The sequence below is a fragment of the Columba livia genome, chromosome 1 (assembly GCF_036013475.1).
Source record: "Columba livia isolate bColLiv1 breed racing homer chromosome 1, bColLiv1.pat.W.v2, whole genome shotgun sequence".
Lineage (NCBI taxonomy): Eukaryota > Metazoa > Chordata > Aves > Columbiformes > Columbidae > Columba > Columba livia.
Window position 1 is genome coordinate 13,912,205 of NC_088602.1, and position 22,380 is coordinate 13,934,584.

The window sequence follows — 22,380 nt, forward strand, 5'->3', positions numbered from 1 at the left end:
CTTTGCTGGGGAGTGTGTGTGAGGGGTGTGATCAAATATAAAGAAATTAATTTACTGTGTGGGTTTCATAAGTGAGCAAGACTAATATTTCATATGTGGCCTGAGTTGTCCAAGCAAAGGCTGATTTCTTTTATATCTCAATTAGATTCGCTACTGTTCTTCTCTAGCAAACCAGTCCTCTTCTCAAGTAACTTCCGTTACACCATCATCTATATCTATATATCTATATAGATATAGATATATAGATATTTTTTTTTAAAAAGAGACCATCTGTCTGCCTTTCAATATCCTTTTAGTCTTTAAAAAAAAAATTTAAAAAATCAAATGCAGAGTTTTAGGTGACAGAAGCAGCCATGAATAGTTAATTCCCACCCTAATTTCTAGCTCCTTAGCATTACAAGTAGGCAATAACTTAGATATCTGCAAAGTAGTTATCAGAAATGTTATCTAAAAATGACAGCATTTTACACTTAATTTCAGTGGGTGAAAACATGTATCCAAGGTGACAGGAAAGGGTATAAGGAATTAGGGAGTTTCTCAGGACTGGACTTAAAACCCTAAGAATGATCGCACATTTCTTCCTTCCCTAAAACTCTCCGTGAAGTTACTCTTTTCCATCCTTACACATCACCAAAGTTAAAGTGAGCTCCTTCCTCTTCCATTGGTGGATCGGAGAGAGTGTGCAGTGAGACTTTGACAATGCTCTGCCGAATTTATGAACTAAACTTTCTAGCAGCTGCAAAGCCTTAGCTCACATTGTAGCCATCCATGGCTTTTGACTCTGTGGAGCTGTAATTTCATCCCCTAGGGATGAATGAATGATGCACAAAACCAGTGCATGCATTTTACTGGCTACTGGAGCTGTCTAACAACAGATGGAGCACTCAGCACCTAAGGATTGACCAACCGGGACGGTAGAGGTACAGGAGGGATTCCTGGTGCTCTAGTGGAGCAATTCTGGAGACATTAATTTGTCTTCTGTATTTTTTACAATGAACTTTTAAACTAGGTGTGGCAAGAAATCCAAAGGGCTATGGAAATCTTTCTGAAATTGAATTGAAAGTTCTTTTGAACTTTTTGGATAGTATCCACCAGAAATCTCTCTGCTGCAAACCTGATCAGATGTCAGCAAGGCAGTTTATCTCTTCAGCAGCTACTGAGTCAGGCAGTGTTACAAAATGCATCATCAGTATCACTTTGTTCTACTGGTAATTTACGAAGATTATGTATGTATAAGTGACATAACAGGAATGTGGAATCTGATAATGCTGAATATGTCTGTATGCTATGTATTTTGGAAAATGGAGAACTTGGTTCTTTTGGTAGGTTGTTGGCAAGTTGAGTAAGTTGTTATGTTATCTCATTTCTTAGAAAAATCTTTATGCTACTCCGAAGCATAAAGAAGACTGTGGCATGAAGGTGTTGGTCAGCTGAAGGGCTGTCATATTTCAAAATTAAATACGGTTCACCAAACTAAAAGCTTTGTTATTCCGCCTCTGACATAGCATAGAATCTCATCAGTGTTAACAAATGCCCTAAGTTTATTGGTTTTCATCACTTTAACTGCATATTATATGCCCTGAAAACTCCATTACTACACCAAAGGTGTACTTAGTCATGCGAAGAAATATTTGAGGCAATTATATCAAATTCCCCCTCTCCAGAAGACTAGTTATAGAAATAATTCATAACACTGTGTGAATAGCAGTAGTTGAGAAGTTTGTTGAAGTTGAAAGGAAATAAGGGGGGTTTATGCAAATAACATAAACATTCTGAAGAATGTGACATTTTAATTGAAAAATAATTAGAAGCCTTTTCATAATTTGAAAAGATTAAATTATTAAATGTTATTAAATGTTGTTAGAAAGGTGAGTAATTTGGAAAGTTTTTTAACTGTCTGCCCTTCAGTTTAATGAGTGCAAATTGTGCTCACAAAGTATGAAACTAACGTATTGTGATATTAGTGTTGGTAAAGTTAGGTTTGAAGAGGGGATTGATTTTTAGTCAGTGCTTTTCAACAAAACAATCTTGCTGTTGAGGTAGTGAACTCCCTATAGAAAATAAAATTCAAGTCCCAGATCTGTTACAGACCTTCTTTTGACCCCTCTGTGTTGTCTTTCCTCTGTAGGAAGAGGTTAACTGTCTTTATTTTTTTTTTTTGCTACATTGAATTTAAGTTGTTTTTATGTACAGCACCTAGTGAAAGGTAATTCTGATCTTCATCTCAATCTGTAGATGTTAAGGTAATTTAAATTATATGTTATAAACAATTGCTACTAAAACTGGTTGAAAAACGTGTTTTGAGGGTTTTCTGTGTTTGTTCCAAAGCCTATTCTGGTTTTGGCTGGGTTAAATTTTCTTCCTAATAGCTGATATGGTGCTGTGCTTTGGATTTAGAATGAAAACAAAGTTGACAATACACTCGTATTTTAATTGCTGCTAAGTAATCAAGGACTTTTCAGCTTCTCATGCCGTGGCAGGTGCACGAAAAGCTGGGAAGGGATACAGCTAGGACACCCGGCCCAAACTGGCCAAAGGGAAATTCCATACCTTATGACGTCATGTTCAGCATATATTTTGGGGAAGAAGAAGGAAGGGGGGAATGTTCAAGTTGATGGTGTTTGTATTCCCAAGTAACCATTATGCACGATGGAGCCTGGCTTTCCTGGGAGTGGCTGAACACCTGCCTGCCCATGGGAGGTGGTGAATAAATACCTTGTTTTGCTTTGCTTGTGTGTACAGCTTTTGCTTTACTTGTTAAACTGTCTTTGTCCCAACCCACGTATTTTTTTACATTCACTCTTCTGATTCACTCCCCCATTCCATCTTGGGGGAGTGACTGAGTCGCTGTCTGGTGTTCAGTTGCTGGTTGGGGTTAAACCACAACAAAGCCAAATATTTTTACTTTGTCACCTCCACTTTTTCATGGAGATGATGAGCATCACTCTTTCTGGAAGGGCAATTAATTAATTAAGCATGAGGAGAAACGCCTTTGCTTCAAGGGTGATGGAGCACTGGAACAGGCTCCCAGAGAGGTTTTGGAGTCTCCGTCTCTGAAGACATTAAAAATCCACCTTGGACACATTCCTGTGTGATTTGCTGGGTTGGACTAGACGACCTCCAGAGGTCCCTTCCAACCCCAACCATTCTGTGACTCTACTTTTTTTAAACATCTGGTTTCAAACATCTTTGAAAAATTAACACGTCAGAGCCTGGAGCAAATCAGATATAATGATATATTTTTTTAGGTAGGGTGTAGGAGTGGGTAAAATGTATTAGGTAATTTTATTCAGCTTCAGCTGATACTTAGGACTTCAGTACTGAAACAGCTTCACATGTTCTGTCTAAGAAAGGAGCACTCCTTTTACACCACTTTCTCCTCGAACTTCCTGCCATTTTTGACCAAGAGAAAGACCTGGTGTATGTTGATGATACTTGTCAATAAGTTAAGGAACTGCAGTTGGAGTAGGAGAAGGAAGGGTTATGCTGACAGCAGAGGTGCCGGAGTCAGAAGGACGCACTTGGAACAAAGATTGGCATTAAAAGAGTCTTTTCACTGATCCTAAGAGACAAAATATTATCATGTTTAGGAACTTCTGCTTTTGTAGAAAGAGGATCTGATTATGAACAGAGGATTCTGAAAGGAGGTGTGAACAATCTGAATATCAAGTAAACCAAGATGCCTGCTAACGTGGTGGGGATTAAATCTATGGACAGGCTTCAGGCAAATTGACAAACCTCATGGATTATGTTTTAGTTTATTTGTTTAACTTTCTTCTAATGGATGAAGTGTGACCCATTACCCAGGGCTATATGAATATTTACTTTGCCATATTTCATGCTACTCCTGAGATCAAGGGTTTACTGAGACCCCTTATCTCTTTTAACAATATTTTAAAAATACATATTGCTTGACATTTTTAGAGCATTGATTGTATTTTTCTGTAGTACAAGTAGCCTGTAGTGCTTGTTCCCAGGGCTAATAACTGTTACAGGGACTGTAAGACCTGTTCACAAGACTAATATCTGAAAATAAGTGATGGCTACTCTAAGCTAGACAGGTTTTCTCTTGGCTTCCTCTGGGCATACAGAGCCTCTGTATGCCCAGAGGAATATGTAGGTTTCCTCACTTCTGTAAAGGAAAAAAAAAAAATATAACCTTTCTGCATCCTTTTCTCACTCTCACATGAGCAGGTAGATGTAACCTGCCCACTACAGGGTGCTTCAAAAATGCCATATCTACTCATAGTCTTCACTGCAAAGTAACCCACTTTTGGCTGACAATTCTTTTAATTATACAACACAGGAAAATATTATTTTAGTGAGGATGTGCTGAACCACAATAAAATATTTCAGGCAACTGGCAGACAAAGCTTCTCCTACTCCCAGTTTTATTATCAGTGTGGGTGTTTATTTCCCACTCTTTTCCTTCCAGGTCAGTAAATTCTAGTAGAGGATCATTTACACTTCCTGCAATCTGTGTCATCCAAAGCTATATACCTCACAAATGAATGGGGCAAACCTTGGCTACCTAGTTTTCTGGGTCTTGCTGTTATAGTACATTAATATCATTTACTTGCTAGCTCTCAAGAAGGCAATGAAGCATTGTGACTTCATGACCAATATTAAAATATTTGGATTAATCCCTGTTATTGAGACTGATACCGTCATGGATCCTGAGATCTGTCTGATATCTGTGGCAGCTGTGATTTCGCTGTTGCTCTGCATCTCATAGGGTTGTTTACAGCATGGCAAAGTGTGTATGAGAGAATCTCAGATCAGAAAGTTTTGTTTTGCACTAATTTGAAAAGTTTTAAGTTATTCAATGAGATACAAGCGTGCAGTAAAGAATTGGAGTTCTCATTTATTTACGTCTCTCACTGGGAAGGTGGTTTTGGGGGATTCTGCAGGTCTTAAGAAAAGTTTGTAACCTACCCTCATAAACTACAAGTGTGCATTGCACAAAATAATAAAAATATGGCAAGGATGGATCGTGTGTATTGTCACTGCAGCTTGCAAATTTGCTACGAAGTTTCATTAGTGCTTTCAAGAACTCCAGCAAACTGGATAAATAGAAAGCTCTGCCACAGTCAGTAGTACTGTGTTTGAGAGTCTACAGGGAGAGCTGTACAATGCTGACAGAGAGAGAAGATTTAGTTTTTCTCCAGCATACCCCAGACACCTTTTCCTGCACAGTTCTTCTGCTCATATGTTGCACCAGTCTGTGGAATGGTTCAAATTAATAAAAGAGAATCAATTTGTTTCAAACAAATTGTTTCTTATTTGTGGAAGTCTCATCTGTTACATCCAGCACTTGAATTCCTTTTTGTGGTCAGCATGCTGAAAGCACTCATCTCTCTCCAGTTCGGTGATGGCAAACAACAGCACACACATGCTGAAATTGCCACACTGCTCTGATCATCAGCAGGTTGTAGGCTCCTGTCATGCAGTGGCACTGGGGGTCCCTGGGCATCTAGCTCATGCAAAAGGTTTGACTAGGATGAAGTTAATTTTCTTCCTAGTAGTTGGTGTCATGCTGTGTTTTTGGTTTAGTATAGAACAATGTTGATAACACACCTATGTTTTAGTTGTTACTCAGCAGTGCGTATACTAAGTCAAGGGCTTTTCAGCTTCTCATTTTGCCCTTCCAGCAAGAAGGCTGGGAGTGCACAAGATGCTGGGAGGGGATACAGTTGGGACAGCTGACTCCAACTTACCAAAAGGCTATTCCATACCATATGATGACATGCTCAGCATATAAACTAGAGTGAAAGTCAGCTGTGGAGAGGGGTGCTGCTCAGAAACTGGCTGGGCATCAGTCGGCAGGTGGTGAGCAATTGCACCATGCATGACTTGGTTTTGCATATTCTATTATTGTCATCATCATCATATTTCTGTCCTGTTAAACTGTCATCTTAAGCCATGAGTTTTACTTTTTCCTGAGTCTCTCCTCCATCCCACTTGGGAGGAGTGAGCAAATGGCTGTGTGGTGTTCAGCTGCCTGCTGGGTTAAAAACCACCACCAGTTCTTCAGCTTCACAAGCCAGATTTTAGGTACCCATTGTCATCCTCTGTCAAGGAGGAGAAGGAAGGGCTGAAGTGAAAACTACAGACTTGTTGACTGATAGTTCTCACTCAGAACTTTACATGGGACCTGGCCCCAAATATGCGCTTTTTGTATGTGCTGTGATAAAGTCAGCTTTCACAAAAACTGTCAGGGGGGAGCTCACACAAGAAATGCCTGTATTCTGAGAATGTAGCCAAATAATGCATGGATAAACAACAAATAAACATAACAAATAGAGGTCCAGTTCTCAAACTTAGGAGTTCACTCTAGAGTGGCAGAAAAATTTTGGTTTAAAAATCTATGGAAATATGTCTATCATGAGCACTGACAGCTAATCCAACCAGTAGCGAATGCTATTCATGTTATACTTTTGCAGTTTTGAACATGAGATGGGATTTGTTCAAAACCATGAGGATCTCCTAGAGTCTTAAGGCTGTTTGTCAATCTCATAGCTCATCTTTTTCATGCTGTCATTTCAAGTTTGCTGTCTCTGCTTCTGCTTTCAAGCCACAGGGAAGATTTTCAAGAAGGTTTTTGAATGTAGCTAAAGTTTGAGCCTTCTTTCTAGAATTGTAGTCTTACACTGTCTATCATGAGTCTATGAAGTGAGGGTGAGATTTTTTCTGTCTTGTAGGCTTCTTTTGTAGTTCATAGAGGCATTTCCAGAGGGCTTCCTCCCTTTCCAGAGGTAACATATCTGTGATAGATACATTACTCTCCAGAGGTGTCCTTCTATCTTCATTTACAATTCAAAGTATGGTGATAACTATCTTAGACTACGTGACTAAGTTTTTGATGGATAAAGTTAGGTGAGATGAAACCATCCTCAAGCATCTAAACCAAAATGCTTTAAAGTCAGCGGGAATTTTCCGTGGACAGCTCAAGGCATTAGATCATTCCCTTGGAGAAGTTCAGAAACTTGTATTTGAACTCTACATACTCAAAATCTGCCAGTGTCTCACAAGGCTCCAGAAGGAAACTACTGTTTTGAGAAGCACTGAGAATAAGGTTTGTCATTGCATCTAACCTTCCAAGCTTGACCTGTCTCTCCCATTAGAGCTTGTTTGACTTGCTTTATCAGGTGTTAGATTTTGTGTGTATATTGTTCTTGGCGCTGTTTCTTCATCTACCTTTTGTCCCCTAGAACATTTAAAAATAATTTTGTTGAATCTCTCAAGGCTGAGAAAATATGTGCCTAACTAGAGCCATTAACGTAATACAAAGGATACCTTTTTGTTTTTTTTGACTATGTGTTTTGTTGAGGGTCTGGAGCATATCTGCATGTTAGATGATGTGCCATTAGACAATGGCAAGAAACTTGGCCATTTGTTTTGCTGAGCTCTAAGGTGCTATTGTTGTGCTTTCTTTCTCACTATCGTATCTTAGATTACAAAGTCTTAGGGAAGAATTGGCTTTTTTGATGCTGGACAATAAAGCATTTGCAGAACAGTTTCCTCAAACATGCTGAGGGCACATCAAGTTATTATCTATGAATGAAAAAAAGTAAATCTGAGGGAAGAGTAATGACATTACAGGACAGTTTATCTATAATATGATATTACTTTTTCTATTGTCTAACCCTGCAACCATTTTGACACATTTATCATTACAGCATTCCTTTGACATCCATGTAGAGTGGCTATTCTCATTTTACAGATAAGAGAACACAGAGAATAATAAGAACAGCAGCAGTATAAAAATTCAGATACCTAACTTAGGTAGCTAGTATTGCTAAGTTTTGTCTTTGTTCAAAGGAAAGAAAAATTAATTCCTTAAATGTGGTTCAGAGCAACCTTTTTAGACTGTTGTTCTGAGCTGTCTTTTCAAAAGACTTACCTATACAGGCCCTAGTAAGACTTTTTGGCATACATTATTTTCCTAGTTTTCTTTTCTATACCTCTGGTCTGTCCTCTTTACCTTTGTAGATATGCCTTGCACATACCTTGCAATGCATTGCACACTCTGGAAATGGTATAAAAGGTAAGAAATCAGAGCTCTCATTTCCATGCTCCTTTACATGCAGAAAAGACCCAGGCCCAATGAAGCAGTAAGTTCCTGTGTGTGCTGTAAAACCAACAAGATGTTCTTCCTGTCACTTTTAAAATTATCTGTCACTCAATTCAGTAATAAGACTGTAGTTCTTAAAGAAAATACTTTATGTAGTGATGACAGACTTTTCTATGCTATACTTTGTCTCTGTACATGTATTTGAAAACAGAAACATCTGCAGGAGAGGTTGAATTAAGAAGATCCTTCTACTTTAAAAAAAATGATCAAATGTTTTGTAGAAAATCTTCCTACTCACACAAAATCTGCTCTATGCTGTAAACAGCATGAAGAAGATACCATACTTAGACCTTTTGTCCTAATGAGAGGTCTACCTTTCAGTCTTCCACTGCAGAGATCACTAAGAATGACAGGAACAGTTTAGGAAAAAGGAGCTAGTTATGATGCTATTGGATTTTAAAAAGCAATAGGAGTAGTGTTTTAAAACAAACCAATTAAAAAAAAAAAAAAAAGGAAATAGAGCAAAAGACAAAGTCATATGAATAATTTTTAGGGTTATACTGGGTGAAACAGTCTATCTGAGGTTTCCTGTTCCACTGAGAAAGAAAAGTAGTTATCTATCTGAATATACTAGACTCAAAGAAAATACAATGAGCACCCTCACAGGTGTAGAACATGCTAGCAAGATGTAGTTAAAATGAGGAAGGAGTACAAATTCCTCTATTGTAAAGAGTAACAAGGTGAGAAGCAGCAGAGCAGATACTCTTCTGAAAGGGAAGAAGCATTATATCCATTTGAAACTTTGTCTGTTGAGGTGACAACATGATATTAAGCAAAAAGTTAAATCTTCTTTGCATGACTACTCCTATCCCTAACAGCAGTTGTGCAACCTGTATTTTCTGATTGTCTTTTCCTGCTTAGGTTTAAGGAAAGGCAGGAGGCGAATGAACTGAGACACTTCAACAACTACAGAAAAAACTGAGTTTGGGATTGTTTCACACAGGGGAATATTGGGAGTCCATCAAACTGGACCACTATCCTGTTGGCCGATAAAAAAGGCTGAACTCAAAAAGTGCTATAAACGCTTTGGAAGATGTTGCCTTTAATTGTTGACAGAATGAAAGACTCACTAAATTGGTGACATTGCAACTCCCTAGATTTGAGAAGATCCTTCTAATTAGGTACAACTATGTTAAAATTCTTCTGTCACTCTTCAAAAAAAATGTTTCCTTCTATCTCATCTCAGATACCAAGTCTCTAATAGAATGGAGTCAGAATAGCAGCAGGTGGAAATTTATTGCTGTGATAGATGATTTCATGCTTGCTTTCTAGCACTGAACACAGGAGAAGTATTTGAGATGGGTATTTTCTTTCTTCTTTACAGAGACATTCAGGACCAAACTTGGTTGGTATAACTTTGAAAAATTCATTGGTTTCATCCATGGAAAACGTGCTTGTAGATGCATCATGATACACCTATAACAAGATGCTATAAACATGTCCCTGGCTTGCCTTGAGCTATACAGCTTTTTATGATTGATGTAAACTTGCATGACTGATGTAATGTGCTGTACATAATGGGACTCAGCAAATCTTGTGGTCATTTTGTGACATGGTAACTTTCTGTCCATATAAATTTTGCTTCATATGCTGAATTCAGTAGAGATTGATCTTTAAATATTTTAAATATAGCATAAACAAACAGTAGAACAGGAGCTCCAAAAGCCTCAGAATTAATCCACTTCCCTCAATGAATATCACATGACTACTTAATTTATCTTCATTTATGTGAATAAAGTAGAAGAGAAGGCTTATATTTTTAAATAAGGAGCTTAAGTTTAGCAGGTAGCAGCAGATGCAGCACAAAACCAATGTAAAATTAAATAAAACACAAAACCATGACAAAACAGTTTGGTTGTCAAGGATTCCTAAAACGTCCTCTTTTGTCTACTCATATTGTCTTTTTTTTCGCCTTCAGCAGATAACAAAATTGCAAGCTAACCCCCTTAGCAGCTGATGTTTATGGATTTTATTTTCATGTTTATTGTAAGGCTTCCATACAAAACACTTTCTTGCAATATCAATTTAGGATTACAATCCCTCTTTTAGAATACATTTAGGCAATTAGCAAACCAAAGATAGTGTGAGAAGCCTGCAATCTTAATGGAAGAATTTTCTGGGTTTTATTGCAGGCCTGAAATGTCTTGCTTTTCAAGTATTTACTGAAAAAAATAGCTTTTATTATTATTATTATTATTATTATTATTATTATTATTATTATTATTATTATTATTATTTTTTTTTTTTTTTTTTGTTCAAGTATAGTTTTATGATTCAGGAACACTACCACCATATTCCTCATGACCTTGAAGGTTATAATTCTATTCCTTTATTCGTAAGGGGCAGTAATTTACCCTTTTTGTCGCTAAATTAATTTCAGGACATTAACACGGTGTCAACAAAGTTTTCCCAATTTATCCTAGATCATTTAGGCTGACAGGAGAGGGGTTTGTCGTAGCGTCTTGAGGTTTCAATAAGTATATACAAGCAGGCTTTGGATCAGGTGCTAGACTGACACAGATGAGGAAATGTATGCATAACAAGTGTCTCTACATGAACAGCACTCCTCTGCTTTGGCATAAGTTATGTGCCTCTATTCCTCAAACTTTTTTACTGTCTTTGGTGTTGGGCTTTGGGCTAATCTCAGTATTAATCCTGACAGACAAAGGAAGATGTAGGGCTTTGGTTCAGCGTTATGCATCTCTATCCCTTCCTGACTTGTGCCATGAGCCAGAATGAGGTATGGAGCAAGTATTTTGAGGCTGGAAGCATCTGTGTAACATGTTATTTGGAGAATCCCAAGAGACTTCCATGAAGGTCCAAAGCAGAAATGCACTGTAGATGCTGACAGGTGGACAACTTGCTGGCAGCGATGAAGGAATAGGCAGTACTGAAGAACTGAAACAACAGGTCACCAGAAAGGAAGAAATACCCACTTCAGAATGGCCATTGGTGAAATTCAGCTTTGGACATTCAGGTCCTCTGTATTTTGGGTTCAAGTTTAAAGTATTAAATCTTCTCATAGTGTCACTGGTGAGTCAATTGATCTATAGTCAGTAGAACTCACAGGGCTGTTGGACTAATGCTGCAGTAGGTACCAGGAGGCTGACATGTAAATCATTCTCTTGTTCCATTAACTGGGATGATGGGACACACTCACCCAGAGCCACCTGGGATACCCAGAGGTATCCGAGATCTCCCCCCGAGTCTGGCATATATGTGAATGGACCTATGGAAGGCCCAGAGGTCTTCTCTGTTTGTGTCTGGGGATGAGGTAGGATGCCCTCAAGTATCTGGAATGCTATTAGATACCTGAGTGCAGGCAACTAAGTGTACACTGTATCTTTGTTTATCATATCAGGAACTCAGAGAACTTAGTGCACATGGTGCACTCATGTTTATCATACATAAGTTGTCTGTGTCAGCATTGAGGCTGAACTTCATGAATTGAGTCTTACCCAATACCTCTGTCTTTCAAATAGAGGTAGGGGTTGGTTCTGTCCTCTTGACGCTCAATTCATGTCATAGATTTGCATGCCATATTCTGAGAGAAAAGACTGGAAAACTATCTGGGAGCTACACTTCTTTATACAAATAATTGAATATTCCTTGAGCCAAGGGGAAGGAGAACTGATTCTGCAGTTCCCCAGATGTGACATGACCCTTTAGGTTGTGGGAAACTGCAGCTCAGGCCTCTGCTCCAATTAATTTATTAGAAGTGACCCAAGTTGGCACAGTCTGTTTAAAATAGAAACAGCATAGTGGCAATGCAGAAGTGAACTGGTATTTCTGACGAGCCAAAGGCAGATCAAAATACAGCCTGACTGACTAATATGACAGAGCTGTCCATAAAATATTGCTTGATAGATTAAATGACGTGTTATGAGCACAGCTGCTGATGCAAGTTCTCTCTCTTTTCTGGAATTATTCTTTTTTTTTTTTTTTTTCTTTCTGCGAGCAAACTGTCTCATCTAATTATATATACAGTAGAGATTATGTATGCATTTTATCTACTTAAATGCTCCACATTTTTCTATACTCTCTTCCAGATAGATTATGGTGCATTATTTCCATATAGAAACACTTGAAAATCCAGATTCCAGTTCCAGTGTTTGCTGGGTAAACTTGGAAAAACTCCATTTGTATTCCTGTAGTTACTCTGAATTTGCTTTGATAAAACCAGAACTTTGTCCACATTTTTATTTTAATTATAGAAAAGAAGGACTTTTCATTCATTTTTTTTAGTGTTAAAATGAACTAGTTGTTTTTTTTCTTTAAGAAAATAGAAAAGCAAAACTTGATGGCGTTTTGCCTGGGCTGCCCCTCCAGCTCCCTGAAGTCCTACTGTGTAATTATTTTTCAGAAAATGGCTTGGAATTCTTGTTGCTTGTGTTACGCAATGTGTCTATGGAGGAACAGCCCTGTTGCAGCATCTTTTCTGAAAGGGAAAGCAAATATATTGATACATAAGACAGACTGCATCAGATTGCATAAAGGAGTTTCACACAATGAGGCTGACCTGCTTCTGTAACCCTTTTATCTTAGCAGTACCAAGGCACCACCTTTGCTGCAAGACAATAAAATACTCAGAGTGATACAGATTGTTCTTTAATGAAAGAATTCTGCCCTTCTCTGGTTGTAAGATTTGGCTAATGCAGGAGGAGGCTACAGCCAGCAAGGTCTTTCATATGTAATTCATAATTGATGCAGGATTTGACTGGCAGCAAAGACTCATCTTTTAAAGCTATTTTTATCAGCCCGTTCCTCAATGTGGTCTCTCTCATCTGGCTTACAGTTTAATGATGAAGAGTCTTGAGCAAAATCCTTATTTTATTAATGAGATCCTGCTTGATTTGACAAAATAATTCTTCTTTCTTTATAAAAGACTGGTTGCTGCTTTCCATTTGTGGCTGATCTGCCAATATAGATACTTTTACTTATTAACACTGCAAATCTGGAATTATTTATTTGCTGCTGTATGCAATGTCAAAGCAGTAGATGAAGATTTTTACTAGTTTGAACTCGCTTATTCTTATTTGTCTGTGTACCGTTGGACTTTTACTCATTGGATTTACACTGAGTCATTCAGAGTGAAAGGTGTTCAGCAAGTTGGTAGACTAGTCAGCTGAATGAGGAAACAATCATCATTTTCATTACTTAATGGTCTGAATACATATGTGAAATACTTTTTACAAAGTAGTGACAGGAAATTATATTATCCCAATTAGAAGTAGTGTTTCTAACAATATTATTACATTGGATACATGTTAAAATTTCCCTGAAGCTAGTAAATTTACAGGTGGACTTGAAAATGGGGAAAACAAAGATCAAGAATCAGTTATACTCCTCAAATAAGAATACGAAACATAGAGTATTGAGACCACAACAGCAAACAGACTCTGTGTGCAAGCTCAGCCAAACAGGAGCTGTTTGGGGAGATTTGGGGAGATTTTGTTTCACTTGTTTACTGATGTTAATTTACTGCACAAAGCAAACTCAGGTGCGAGAACATGCTTGAGCTGAATATACTGTTTCTTCCTCATTATGCATTTTTTGCCATTTTGCTATTTTACAAGGAATCCTCTCCAATTTGTCTGATAAGAAAAGGTGTATATTTCAGAGTGAGTATCAGTAAAGCGAATGAAAGTAACCTCTCAACAGAGAAACAGTCCTCTGGTCTGGGGATGTTCAAAAGACAAACTGGGATTAGCAGTCTCCTCATGGTCTACAAGAAAGACACACGACCCCTGTGTCACAAAAAGGTTTGGGACAGACTGCTTACCACCTCTAAACAGGTGGTATGAGGGATGTTTTGGAGCAGCATTGCAAAAGGCAGCATTTGAATCTTTGGAGAAAGTAGGAAGTACTTTTGGGTAGAGAACAGAAGCTGCATGAGACAAAACAGTTAGGCAAAAGAAACTGGATTGGAGACACATAGTTTGAGAAAAAGCCAAGCACAGTTTGCCATACTACTTTGGCTATCTCACCAATGAGTTTTTGGCTTTCAGAGAAATGCTTTATTACTGTTGGCTTTGTGACGCCAGTTGTTTGGCCACAGCAAAGAGGTGTCCAGGGGAAGCTGCTCTGGGAAGTCACCACAAATCAGGAAGTATGCTCCTTCTTGTGCATCTTGCAACTGCTCCATTTTTACCCTGGGAAGCGCTCATGGTGGAGAAGATGGTGAAAAGTGTGAGTCTACAACAGGAAGGACTTGGATCCTGAGCAAGGACTTTGAGGGACTCAGGGAACCAAGGAAGGAAGAAACATTTTACTATTTCAAGGCCTGTGCATTCTTTCCTAAACAACTTTATGTGGATGGAGAGCCTGATAACACAAACCCAATCTTCCTGCAACCAACGTCCCTTGCAATGATGGGCAGATGAAATCCTGTGAAAAAAACTTCATTTGACTTTTTTTATCATGTTCTCCTTTTTTCCTCCAGAGGTCTCAGATGGTTAGTCTGTAGGAGGTAAGAATGCACTCTCTCTTTGTTACTGATTTGTTGCATCCAAGTTACAGAACAGGTTACTTGAACTCCCACCAATTTATTACACTCAAAATCATGTTGTTATAGGCAGAAGCAATGCACTTTATATGCATAGTCAAGAATTTATTATTAGTCTAATTAAAGTCTTAATAGCCTAATCAGAGAATTATTATTACTCCAGTAACACTGATATTAACACTTCTAATGCAAATTATATATAGCTAAAGTCATCTGTACACAAACTTTCTGGCATTTACCCCATTCTCTGATGTTATCCTCACCTCTTCTACTACGCCTCCACGTCCTTCATCCAAAGGTGAAGGGTATAGGGGGTCATCTGCATCACGAATACTTCACCAAGAGCACAAAGCTGCTGCTGATGGTTTCTTTCTCGTCCCTCTGAGATCTTCTTGGGGTCATTTGTATATGTTTACTAATATGTTCTACACCTTGCTCTTTCTTCAGTTGTCTGCATTTCACCTGAATTTACTGTATATGGTGCATGTATTTCACACATGCTAGATAGTTCTTCTCTATTCTTCTTGTTACACCTGTTTTTGCCCAGTTCCTACAGAACACTGTTCACAGTTGTGGGCTCTCTGCTATCATACCATGCATATCCTCCTTAATATGCTGTTTTGTTATTGAGTCATGGATAGTCCATTCTGAAAAGTCATTGCATGTTATTACTATCTATTAGTTTAAAATATTTATAATAAGTGTAGCATTGCACAATTGTGCAAAGCTAAAAGAAAAGGTAAAATAAAAATAATCATCATCTGATCATTAGGCCATTGCCATTCCAGTTAAAAATAAGCTAATATAAAGCTCCATGCAGGCCAACATGTCTTCACCAAGGGCAAACTGTGCCTAACTAATCTGTGGGCTTTCTGTGATGGAGTGGCTGCATGAGTAGATAAAAAAAACTAAGGGTGTCATCTACCTAGACTTTGAAAGGCCTATGATATGGTACAACATAATTTTCTTGTCACAAAATTTGAGAGCTATGAGCTTAATGGATGGGCTGTTGGATGGATAAGGAATGTGACTGCATGGCTGTTTCCAAAGAGTTATAGACGATGGTTCAGTGTCCAAGTAGAAAACAGTAGCAAGAGTTGCCCCATCAGGGTCTGTACTGGAATCAATACAATTTAATGTCTTCATCAACAATATGGACAGTCAGACTGACTGCACCCTCAGCAACTTTGCAGATGACACCAAGTTGAGTGGGGCCCTCAGTACAAGAAAGACATGGACTTGATAGAGCAGATCCAGAGGAGGCTGCAAAAATGACGAGAGGGCTGGAACAGCTCTGCTGGGAGGACAGGCTGAGAGAGTTGGGGCTGTTCAGCCTGGAGAAGACTCTGAGAAGACCTCATTATGTCCTTTCAGTACTTAAAGGGGGACTATAAGAAAGATGGAGAAAGACTTTTTAGCAGGCCATGTCATGGCAGGACAAGGGGCAATGACTTTAAACTGAAAGAGGGTAGATGTAGATTAGATATGAGAAAAAAAAAATTGTGATCATGGTGATGAGACAGTGCAACAGGTCACCCAGAGAAGTCAGACGCCCCATCCCTGGAAGTATTAAAGGTCAGGCTGGAAAGAGCTTTGAGCAACCTGGTCTAGTGGAAGATGTCCTTGCCCATTGCAAGGGGTTGGATTAGATGATCTTTAAATGTCCTTTCCAATCCAAACCGTTCTAAGACTCTATGAAGGAGCAAGTGAGATGGTGCAGGCGACCCTGCTCCTGGGCTGCCTGCACTGCAGGCAGCTCCTGCTTTGGGTCCTGCAGGCACAGTTTCTGCTCTGTCTCTCAGTATGCTCAGGAGAGCCAAATTTAATCACCAGTAATAAGAAGCCTAAGTTAAGCCAAGCAAAATAAATGAAAAAGCAGGTACAAGCTATTATTTCCTTCATTTCTTTGTCACTTGCACTGAGGGAGGGTGAACCCACAAGCTGGTCTTGATTTATATTCCTTTTCATATAACTGAGCTGTGATTGCCTGATGCCTGATTAGCTCAGAGAGGGAGTAAATAACTGGTGAGAAAGAATGGTTGCTATGGTGCTGGATGATAAATCTATACAATTCCTGAGTAGAGAGTGTTTTGTGGGGAGGGGTTTTTGGTTTTTGTTTGCTTGTTTGTTTTTAATTCACGTCACAAAATCCCACCTCCCCTCTATCTTGGTCACCATCTGCTTTTTCTCTTTTTCCTTTTTTCCTTTCCTTCTCCAAACTTCTCTGCTGTGTTCTTCCTCAACACCTGTTTAGTTAAGTAGTCATTTCCCTAAAGTTTTGAGACACAAATATGAACTGACACTGCTAGTCCCCTGGCAAAGACATTTCTAATGCCTGAACAACTCCTGGCTCTAGAGTTAAACTAGGAAAAAGTAATTTGTTTTTTCCCTTCTGACAGAGATTTCACTTCCAAACCAGAGAGAGATTGCATCAAAATAATTGTTCTGGTGATTTAACATATCAATAATAAGCATGTTGGTAGTAAAAAATATACTTTTATTCACCTTGCAGCAGCTTTTTTACTATGACAGCTGTGTTAAAGAGTTGTTCTAAGAGAGCAGCTCCGGATCCTGTCTTTCCAAAAAAATTATAATACCTGGGATTCTGTCTTCTTTTTCTCTTTATGCTGAACTGTGTTATTATCTGTTTGTTCAGAGGGTGGACAGAATCCATTCTGCCTATTAACGCAAAGTAATCTGGGATGATCAAAATAATTTTATGACCAACTAACTAAGTTTTTTAGCTATGATCACAAGCAGTAGGACCTTATCCTCTGATATTTAATAATATAAGAACATATTCTATAAATATCCATCACACCACTGACTTGGGAAGGTTGTTTTCAGTTGGTGCCAGGTGGGAAGGAGGAGGAATACAGCTGGAATTACCTCCAGATATGACTAAGAATGACAAAAGACATTGAGCCTCAAACTTCTGGGTCCTTACTGTTTTGGCTAAAAGCTGGTTAATGTAAAAGGTATTGGGCACCTGTCTTCATAGTCCAGCCTTTAACGCTTGAAGAATTGTTATACTGAGTACGCACTGAGATGCTTACTCATACTGTCCAAAGATTTTGTGGCAGAAAGTCTGTGGTCTGACTTTACTTTCAGTTTGTACTGTATCTGAAGTCCATTTACCCAGCAAAATGAAAGTAACCTTGGCTTCTTTCAAGCTGTAATTTACAGAGATGCCACTAATTAAGGCGACCGTTTCTAAAAGACACCTCAGTTTGGAAGACTGGCTTCTTGGCAGTAAAGATGTGTGAATGCCTTTGAAAAGATGGAGCAACTGAATGTCCATTGCTGCTAACTGTTTTAGGGATGATTCCACGTGTTCCTTTTTCAAGGATGTCACCAAGCAGCTGTGTCTCTGGTTGCAGCAGTTACAAAGTGGTACTGAGCACACAGACAAATGAGTTGCCTTTCACGCCGGGCAGTTTCTCAGCATGTCTGCAGACAAGGTTGCTCAAGAGCATTACAGGACACCCAAAATTTCAATTTTTAGGAAGCAGAACTATAGATTAAAGAATTATAATACGTGATACTTTAAATGACTAAAGTATCTTCAGTTTTGAACAAAGAGAACTTGGCTATACCCTTAAAGAAAATAAAAGAAAAAAGAAAAAAATAAGAAAAGAAAAGAAAAGAAAAGAAAAGAAAAGAAAAGAAAAGAAAAGAAAAGAAAAGAAAAGAAAAGAAAAGAAAAGAAAAGAAAAGAAAAGAAAAGAAAAGAAAAGAAAAGAAAAGAAAAGAAAAGAAAAGAAAAGAAAAGAAAAGAAAGAAAAGAAAAGCTGTATTTGTTCCTTGGTGCTTTCTACAATTTGTAAGTGCTTTCCAGTCAAGTGTAACACTCACATATATTGGGCGTCCTGATCACATATTCTCTGCAGAAGAAAGTTGAACATGTGTGATTTTTTTTTTAATTTAGCAATCAATTTAATTACTGAAGCGCTTACACTATCCTACAATCTCTGGACCTTGGAGGGTTGAATGCAGCTTAAATAAGGAAGTTACTACTTTTCTGATCCCAAAGAAACCGCAATGTAAATACTGAATGCACATAACAGAAAGTAGAAGGCACCCGACTCTAGATCACTTCCCAGCTCCAACTGTGCTGCTTAACTTGTTCTCAACAACCTGATATTTCATATGTTTTTCTCCCTTCTTGATTCGACTAGTAGTGGTTTATATCTGGCTTTCCTTTTACTAGTGTAATCTATATTGTTTATACTATCTTCATTTTCTGTCAGCATGGTTTTCCTATTCCTGCTTTGCTGTACTGTATTGCCATATAAATAACTAAGGGGGAGGCAGCTGTAGCAAAAACTGAGCTGTGCTGGGCTTTATAAATTTCTTTTGTGAAAATTAGAAATAATTTGACTTATACAAATTATGTTGCTGGAGGAAAATCCTTAAATGCAAGTGAGCATTGAGGGTGCCTGGAAGGGAACGGAAACAGGCACATAATTTAGTGCCATTGTGCCAGGAATGCATCTTCCATTAATTTCTGGAAGGATAAAGCAAACAGTAAAACAGCTCATCACAGATGCAGATTTCTTTATCCTAGAAATAAAAGGACAAAAAATATAACATAAAACAGAATCAGGCACCAGGTGAAAGAAAACCAACCAAAGATCAACATGAAGCTATGCCTTTGTCACACCATTGTGGAAGTTATGCTCAAATAACTTATAGTAAATTACTGTGAATTAATCACCACTTAGGTGAAGGTATATCACAAAATAATTCTCTAGGGTCCAGTTCTATAACATGCTTTTATAGGAAAGCTTGGTGTTTCTGGGAGATGAGTACTCTGTGTTTCTGTTGAGAAATCAGTGGGACAGATACCAGTGACTGGCTGAACTGCTTTTGTTTAGCACATTCAAAACTCGAGTATTATGATTATAAAATAGCAGAGAAGTGCAGCACTTCAGAAGGCAAAGGGGATATTAAATTGTGGGGAAAGTGAAAGAAATAATGTTCCATACAATGTGTACATTTGACAGTACGTTGTTGAGCTTTGTCTATCATTACGAAAGGCAGAGGAGTGAATTGAAAGGAAATGTGTGTCTGGGTCTGAGATACATACTTGAGTGGGAACAGGTCTGGAACTGTAACCCAATAGTGAGCTGTGCCCAGGTCACTCAGAGCTCGTACCAGCCCTCTGCTGAAGCTCCTTAATTAAGCAGAATGGTCTCTATGATCCAGTATTTAAGATACTCACCTGAATCCTCCCCTAGATATGTCAGATAATTTGTAATTCTCATTTCTTGGTCTCTATCTGTTGTGAAAATGTTATAATATTACTTTAAATATCACCAGGTGGACATAAAATGGGCAGTGGGGTTGCAAACAAAAAGTATTAACAAGCCACAAGGTGCTTAGTGGCAAGGAGGTATAACTATACAACTCCCTGAAAGTCCTGCCTTCATTTAACAGAGGTGCTTACAAAGAATTATTGTTCAGGATGTGCCTCGTGGTTATTTCCTCATTAATGCTCTCCAGTTGCTGGTTTGATTTTTATCATTCTGTGCTTGCCTTTAGAAAATGAGCAAGTTGGATCATAAAGTCAGAAGTGCTGCACAAAACTCCCCAAATGCTTACAGCCTACAAAAGGAAAAAAAGCCCAGTTTCTGCAGTAATTCTGTACGCCATGCCAGCTTGTACATTTTGAAACACATGGGTGGAACTCTGGCCCAATTAAAGCCACTGAGAATTTCTGCTCTGGAGTCCAGGGGCCAAAACATTGCTTCAGGAGTTTGACATACAGGCTGTAGAGTTCATACTTCTTCAGCTAGGAATACTATTATTTAAAAACTGATTACAAAACATCTTGCAAACCTTGGATGTCTGTGTACATATTGTTCATTTTTTTGAGACAAATGTGAGATATTTAAGGGGAAAAGTAATCAGTGTTTTTCAGCTAGTCAGCATCCCAGCATTAAAACAGTATGTTCAGAATATCCTCTGCATAAATAAGAAATTGAAAGATATATTTGCTAAATCAAAGTTAGAGGTTGTTTTTTATGTCTTCTTTTTTTTTCGCTAGGAAATGAAAGAAGAGGTATGATCCACCTTCTTATAGCTGCAACATGAGTGAGAGGATTTTATTTGGTCCACAGAGAGATCAAACACGAAGAAGGCAATAAAGGGAGAACAATTGAAAGAGTCTAAATGAGTCACAGAGCAGTGCAAAATGCTTTCCTTAATCTTCACCATGTGTTTCTGCTAAATAACTCCTTATTTTGCATTTTATAAGACTGTGACAGGTCTTAAATTGTTAGTCTCTCTTTTTCAGATTGTATGATAGCTATAGGAAATGTGGCAAGATACACAGCTACTGCAAATGCAGCTGCTGCAGATTTAATGTCTGTTACCAGCTCCAGTCACGTGTGCTCTAGACATCAAAATAATCTTAATTATTCTTACTTACTTAAGTTCAATTATACTTGCATACATAAAGATAAGCAGACACATTCATGCATTGTGGGATGTACCATTTTTGCCAAATATCTAGAAATGAAGTGGGAGGATGAATATCTTTCCAAGATATTTCACTGAAGGCTTTCACTCCATTTTTTTTTTTATGTCTTTAAAATATTAATATTAGTATTATAGTGATATAAGAAAAGTACAGATCTTATTGGACTAACCTATTTAATACTAGTTTCCGTATTGTAAGTGCATGTATTAAGCTATTACTCTTGCATTAACAGATATGTGTCATTTTCTGTAGTATACATTAGGTGAATATGTATGAGGAATTTCAGCTGGTAATTATAAAAACTGCAACTCCTTACTACTCAAATTTCAGTGTGCACTGGCCAGAAGGTGGTGCTTTCAACCACAGATGTGCAAATCAGGAAAGAAAAAATTAATATGAGCTGTGTGGACACTTCTTTTGCAGTGAATTATAAAGAATTGAATTCTGTGAGTTTTGCCAAGTTAAGGGGTCACTACAGTCCAGAAAGATGTAAGTGTAAAATGGAATCTTCTTTCCTATTTAACACTTTTGTTCATCCTATCGTGTGAATCAGATTTTTCTTCTTTGCAGCACAATGGTAATGCAACTTAGAAAGAAAGAGCAACAGCTTGTCCTACTTCGATGAGCAAAGGAACTTTCACTGGGCTGCAGAATCCCTGGTGGTTATGCTGTTACCCAGGTTTGGTTTAGGAAGCAGCACTGAAAAAGAAGATGCAAAATGAAGTATTTGTGTCCCCTCCCCTTGAAACAGCTTCAGTTTTTAAACACCTGCTTTGGCTTCCACTGATGACCCTTAAAACAGCAACACAGAGAGAGGTTTTGAGGTTACTTTGAAATGTGTGGATTGCACATGAAAGAGGTAGAAGGAAGTGACAAGTATGACCCTGCAGAAACTATGCTTTCTGTATAGCCAGAAAAATAAGAAGAAACCTCCTCGAGACAGATTCTGAATAGCTGGCACTACAGGATAACTCGTGTGTGTATCTGCATTCAGTGTCTTGTTAGACACATAAATACCGCTGTTCTGCTGCCCTCCAATGATTTTGGCACATCTTAGGGAACTCCCTGGCCACTTGAAGCTCTGCTGCTCAATTCCTGCACCTTAACTACACTTAAAACTGTATCATTTCACCTCTGACTAGTTTTATTGCCCTCAACAGGGTTGTTCGCATATGTAAAGTTTATTAACATAGTTACCTAAATGTTTGCAAATTCAAGCCATGCAAATTGTCTTCTAAAGCTTTGATTTGAAATTAC